The sequence below is a fragment of the Pongo abelii genome, chromosome 6 (assembly GCF_028885655.2).
Source record: "Pongo abelii isolate AG06213 chromosome 6, NHGRI_mPonAbe1-v2.0_pri, whole genome shotgun sequence".
NCBI lineage: Eukaryota > Metazoa > Chordata > Mammalia > Primates > Hominidae > Pongo > Pongo abelii.
The window spans coordinates 17,613,115-17,619,114 of NC_071991.2; the positions used below are offsets into that span (position 1 = coordinate 17,613,115).

At 45.7% G+C, this 6,000-nt stretch overlaps 1 pseudogene; it reads left to right on the forward strand.

Annotated features, from left to right (window-relative positions):
* LOC134761712 (histone demethylase UTY-like) overlaps positions 1-4,801 on the forward strand; it is a 32,347-nt pseudogene extending 27,546 nt beyond the window's left edge.
* Positions 4,802-6,000: the final 1,199 nt, after the last annotated feature.

The window sequence follows — 6,000 nt, forward strand, 5'->3', positions numbered from 1 at the left end:
TCAGTGAGCTATGATCACGCCACTGCACTCCAGCCTGGGCAGCAGAGCAAGACCTTGTGTCTGAAAAACATAAATAAAATTAAAAGGATGAGAAGCCTTGCTTCACATTTTTCTGCCATCATCGCATAGCTCCATGACCTTTGCACTTAACATCAGTACCATTTTCTGAACATGCCCAAGAGAGTCCAATAAAATAAGTACAATAATAGTGTAGAAAGAAAATTCCCTACTGAAAGAAAAGTGTCATAGTGCATCTGGCCATGGCAACAGATGGAAAAGATCAAAAGAGGATCCTATTCTCTGGAGTTTTTCTTTTTTTCTTTCTTTTTTTTTTTTTTTTTTAGAGATGGTATCTCATCTGTCACCCAGGCTGGAGTGCAGTGGTGACAGCCTCAACCTCCTGGGCTCAAGCAATCCTTCCACCTCAGCCTCCCGAGTAGCTGGGACTACAGGCATGCACCACCACGCCAGACTAATTTTTGTGTTTTTTGTAAAGATGAGGTCTCGCTGTGTTGCGCAGGCTGGTCTCGAACTCCTAGTCAAGCAATCTGCCTACCTTGGCTTCCCAAAGTGCTAGGATTATCATGAGCCACTGTGCCCAGCCCCTGGAGATTTTATGGAGAACTTACTCTGTGCCCTTGGAAAAACAAGGTCCCCACCCTGAAAAAGCTTATAATCAGGTAGGAGAGAAAAATTCAGTGCCTGAGGAGCAAAAATAGAAACATTAAATTCTAAACTGGGATGTAAAGAATCTAGAGCAATAGGTATTAACATACAGACTGAGTGGACTGGGGTGCTCAGGGAGAACTTCCACGGGACCCCCTCTAATTCATCCTCCTCCTTGCTGCCTGAGAGAAATGTCTAAACTGCAACTGTGATCAGCTCTCATCTTTCAGGGATATGCCACTGCCTCCAGAGTCAAGTCCAAAGTCCCCTGGATAGTTCCTGGAGTCTCTCTTCAGCCTCAGCGGTCACTCTCCCCTTCACCCCTAATCACGCCCTTGTGAGCCAGGAACACACAGCTGCTTGCAGTTCCCTAGTTTGCCTTTGCTTCTTTGGCCCTGGATCTTTGCAAGAGGCTTCTCCTACACGGAATGCATTCTCCCTTCCCCATCCCCTTGTTGCTGGTAGAGGGCCTTTTTTTTTTTTTTTTTTTTTTTTTATGGAGTTGCACTCTTGCTGCCCAGGCTGGAGTGCAATGGCGCGATCTCGGCTTACTGCATCCTCAACCTCCTAGGCTCCAGCAATTCTCCTGCCTCAGCCTCCCAAATAGCTGGGATTACAGGCACAGCTGATTTTCATAATTTTAAGTAGAGACTGGGTTTTGCCATTGTTGGCCAGGCTGGTCTCTAACTCCTGGCCTCAGGCAATCCGCCCGCCTCAGCCTCCCAAAGTACTGAGATTACAGGTGTGAGACACTACACCCGGCCTGGTAAAGGGTCTTGACTGCAAGTTATCCAGGTTCTTGGTGTTTTGAACAAATAATTAGACAAAATGCACAGCAAAGCAAGGAAAGAATGAAGCCATGAAAGCAGAGATTTATTGACAATAAAAGTACACTCCACAAGGTGGGAGATGGCCAAGCAGCATCTCAAGAGCTCCGGTTACAGAATCTTCTGGGGTCCAAATACCCCTTAGAGGTTTCCCATTGGCCACTTGGTGGCCCGCAATCAGTCTGATTGGTTGCAGACAGCAACCAATCAGAGACTAAAGTGACGTTACCAAGTTACACTCCTATGCAAACTATTACTTTCTACAACCAATCAGAGGTACTTTCAATTTTCCATCTACCGTGCAGGAAAGGGGGCCGTGGTTTGCAAAGGGAGTAGCCTCTGGTCCTTTTGTTACTTGGTCATGGAAAGTTGGGGTTTGCCTTTTGATTTAGTTGTAGGAAGTCAGCATGAATCAGCCTTAGGTTCCCTGCCTCCAGACCCTATTCTCCTGCCTCACCCTCATCCAGCTAATCCTTTCTCATCCTATGGTCTCTGACTAGAGACCAGGAGACAGCCTCCAAAACTTGGATAAGTGGCTGTCTTCTGTACTCCCATCATGCCCTGTGTTATGGACTGAATGTTTGTTTCCCACCCACCCCCAAATTCACATGTTGAAGCCCTGACCCTCACAGTGTGATGGTATTTGGTGGTGGGGCCTTTGGGAGGTAATTAGGTTTAATGAGGTCATGAGGGTGGGGCTTCCATGATGGGATTAGTGCCCTTAAAAGAAGAGACATGAGAGAGCAGGTTTCCTGTTTCTCTCCACCATGAGAGGAGAGAAGAGTAGCTGTCTGCAAGTCAGGAAGAGGGACCTCACCAGAAACTGAACCCTGCCAGAACCTTGAACGTGAACTTCCCAGGCTTCAGAACTGTGAGAAATAAATATCTGTTCTTTAAGCCACTCAGTTTATGGTATTTTAGCTCACTTAGACACCCTGTGTTAACAGCTATCCTAGCCAGCGGGTTATTACTCATCTGTGTCTCCCACAGATGGCAGGCACTTTGAAGGCAGGGACTATGTCTCTCAGTAAACCTCTCTGGGACCCTTGGCCTGGCACATAAACCACACTCTGCAGATGCTTGTCACATGACAAAAAGAGTGTGTGAATACATTTGTGCTGGCAGGAGATGGAATTTGAACTGGGCCCTGAAAATAGATTTTAAAAGCTATGAAAAGGCTGGGTGCAGTGGCTCTTTCATGCCTATAATCCCAGCGCTTTGGGAGGCTGAGGTGAGTAGATCGCTTGATGCCAGGAGTTTGAGACCAGCCTGGGCAACATAGCAAGATCCTGTTTCCAATAATTTTTTTCTTCCCAAGAGAGATTAAGTGATTTGTCTAAAGTCACATGGCTACTAAGTAGTAGGTCTGGTTCCAAACCCAGGCACACTGACTCCAGTTCATTCCACTTGTTATGCTTTTAGAGGGAAAAGGAGTCAGCTGAAAAGGAGGCTAGTTCAAATAAACTAGCTATATTAGTCTGTTCTCGCACTGCTATAAAGAACTACCTGAGACTGGGTAATTTAAAGAAAAGAGGTTTGATTTGGCTCATGGTTCTGAAGGCTGTACAGGAAGCATGGCTGGGGAGGCCTCAGGAAACTTACAATCACGGTGAAAGTTGAAGGGGAAAACCAGCATGTCTTTCATGGCCAGAGCAGGAGGAAGAGAGGGAGCAGGGAGGTGCTACACACTTCTAAACAACCAGATCTTATGAGAACTCACTCACTGTCATGAGACTGGCACCAAAGGGGAAATCCACCCCTATGATTGAATCACCTCCCACCAGGTCCCACCTCCAACAATGGGGATTACAATTTGACATGAGATTTGGGCAGGGACACAGACCCACACCATATCACTAGCCTGATGCTATTCTTTTTTTTTTTTTTTTGAGCAGTCTCACTCTCTCGCCCTGGCTGGAGTGCAGTGGTGCTATCTCAGCTCACTGGAATTTCTGCCTCCTTGGTTCAAGCAATTCTCCTGCCTCAGCTTCCTGAGTAACTGGGACTACAGGCACGTGTAACCACACCTGGCTAATTTTTGTATTTTTAGTTGAGACGGGTTTCGCTATGTTGGCCAGGATGGTATCAAACTCCTGGCCTCAAGTGATCCACCCACCTCAGCCTCCCAAAGTACTGGGATTACAGGCATGAGCCACCAAGCCCGGCCTGCCTAGTGCTATTCAATGCCATTGTTTAAAATTCCTCAAGCTATGGTGCTGATGCTTTCAGAAAGGAACAAGCCTTTGACATCAGCTTGTTCCTCCTGATACCTCACCTACAGCACCCTGGTTGCATTTTAATGAAGAATGCCACCTTCCCTCTGTTTAGCTGCCTGGGGAGCTTGGATCTGCTGCCGATTAATTATTATTACACATCCTTGAAGACAGTTTATCTATTAACAGTTGTTCCAGTAACTTAAAAATGTGAGCTTCTTATGCTTTTCCTTTACTTCTGGCCCTTGAGTTCAAGCTCCCCCTCTGTGGTCACTTTTCTCTTGACAGCTCAGTTATCTTACATCTCTCTGGCACGTGGAGACCCTGCACAGCTCATGGAAGCCTCTGGCACTCAAGGTCCCCGTAGGTCTCGGAGAAGACAACATTACATTTCCATGAATGTGCTTCCATGCATATTTTGCAATTTCAGAGTTGTCCATATGCCCGAAGAAATATCTTACACTGAGGCCAATAAAAGACATTAACAGGCACAAAGCTTAGAACCACCAGAATTTAGCCAAAAGGGTCTCTAGGTCTTTCTCTCCAAACAACTTTGTGGGGTTTTTTTTCCTTTTTTTGCTCCAGAGTTATCTCTCAATGTGCTTTATTTTCTAATAATTGAACATTTATAAAATAGCACCTCATGTGCACCTAGCAAATGTGCAAACTGTTTCATAATTAAAGAGATGTCTAGTCCCTAAAACCTGACAGGTGTGGTTAAAACATATGATTTGCTTAGCGTTTTAATGGAATGTGTGACTAAAGGTCAGAGCCTCACTCTGATCACCAGCTGAAACAATGCTCAGAGCATCCAGCCATTATGTGTGAAGCCCCACCTTGCCATTATAGTTATTATAGCTTTTTTTTTTTTTTGAGAAGGAGTCTTGCTGTGTCACCCAAGCTGGAGTGCAGTGGCACGATCTTGGCTCACTGCAACCTCTGCCTCCCACATTTAAGTGATTCTCCTGCCTCAGCCTGCTGAGTAGCTGGGATTACAGGCATGCGCCACCAAGCCCAGCTAATTTTTGTTTTTTTAGTAGAGATGGGGTTTCACTGTGTTACTCAGGATGGTCTCAAACTCCTAACCTCAGGTGATCCACTCGCCTCAGCCTCCCAAAGTGGTGTGACTACAGGCATGAGCCACCGCACCCAGCCATCATAGCTATTGTTTGATCAAGAAAGCCCCATTCCTTGTAGCGATACAGCAGGATTCTTCAGAAAGACAGAAAAGGGCCATTTGGAGAAAACAAAATGCTAAATCTAGAAACATTCTGGGTTCCCGATGGTTGTTTTTTTCCCCAAGTCATCTGAGAGACGTTTCTTATTCCATAGCAGATGTCAGGCCATGAACATCATAACCTAATTAATTATTATGGCTATTTATAGGTATGACTTGCATGTAGAACATTAATAATAATCACAACAATGACTATTAACAAGAATGAATTGCCCATGTATTGAGCTTTATGACTCACAAAATAATTTCACTTATTTAATTTTATTTTAGATTCTTCCAACAACCCAAGGAGGTAGTCAAGATAGGTGATATGGTTGGAATTTGTGTCCCCACCCAAATCTCATGTGGAATTGTAATCCTCAATGTTGGACGAGGGGCCTGGTAGGAGGTGACTGGATCACAGGGGCGATTTCCCCCTTACTGTTCTCATGATAGTGAGTTCTCATGAGATCTGGTTGTTTAAAAGTGTATAGCACCTCCCTCTTTGCTCTCTCTCCTGCCACTGCCATGTAAGACTTGTCTCCTTCCTTTTCATTTTCCACTATGATTGTTAAGTTTCCTGGGGCCTCCCCAGCCATGCTTCCTGTACAGCCTGTGGAACTGTGAGCCAATTAAGTCTCTTTTCTTTATAAATTACCCAATCTCATGTAGTTCTTTTTTTTTTTTTTTGAGACGGAGTCTTGCTCTGTCACCTAGGCTGGAGTACAGTGGCGCATCTTGGCTCACTGCAAGCTCCGCCTCCCAGGTTCACACCATTCTCCTGCCTCAGCCTCCTGAGTAGCTGGGACTACAGGCACCTGCCACCACGCCCAGCTAATTTTTTGTATTTTTTTTAGTACAGATGGGATTTCACTATGTTAGCCAGGATGGTCTTGATCTCTTGACCTCATGATCTGCCCGCCTTGGCCTCCCAAAGTGCTGGGATTACAGGCGTGAGCCACTGCGCCCGGCCTTTTTTTTTGAGATGGAGTCTTGCTCTGCCACCCAGGTTGGAGTGCCATGGAGCAATTTCAGCTTACTACAACCTCTGCCTCCCGGGTTCAAGTGATTCTCCTGC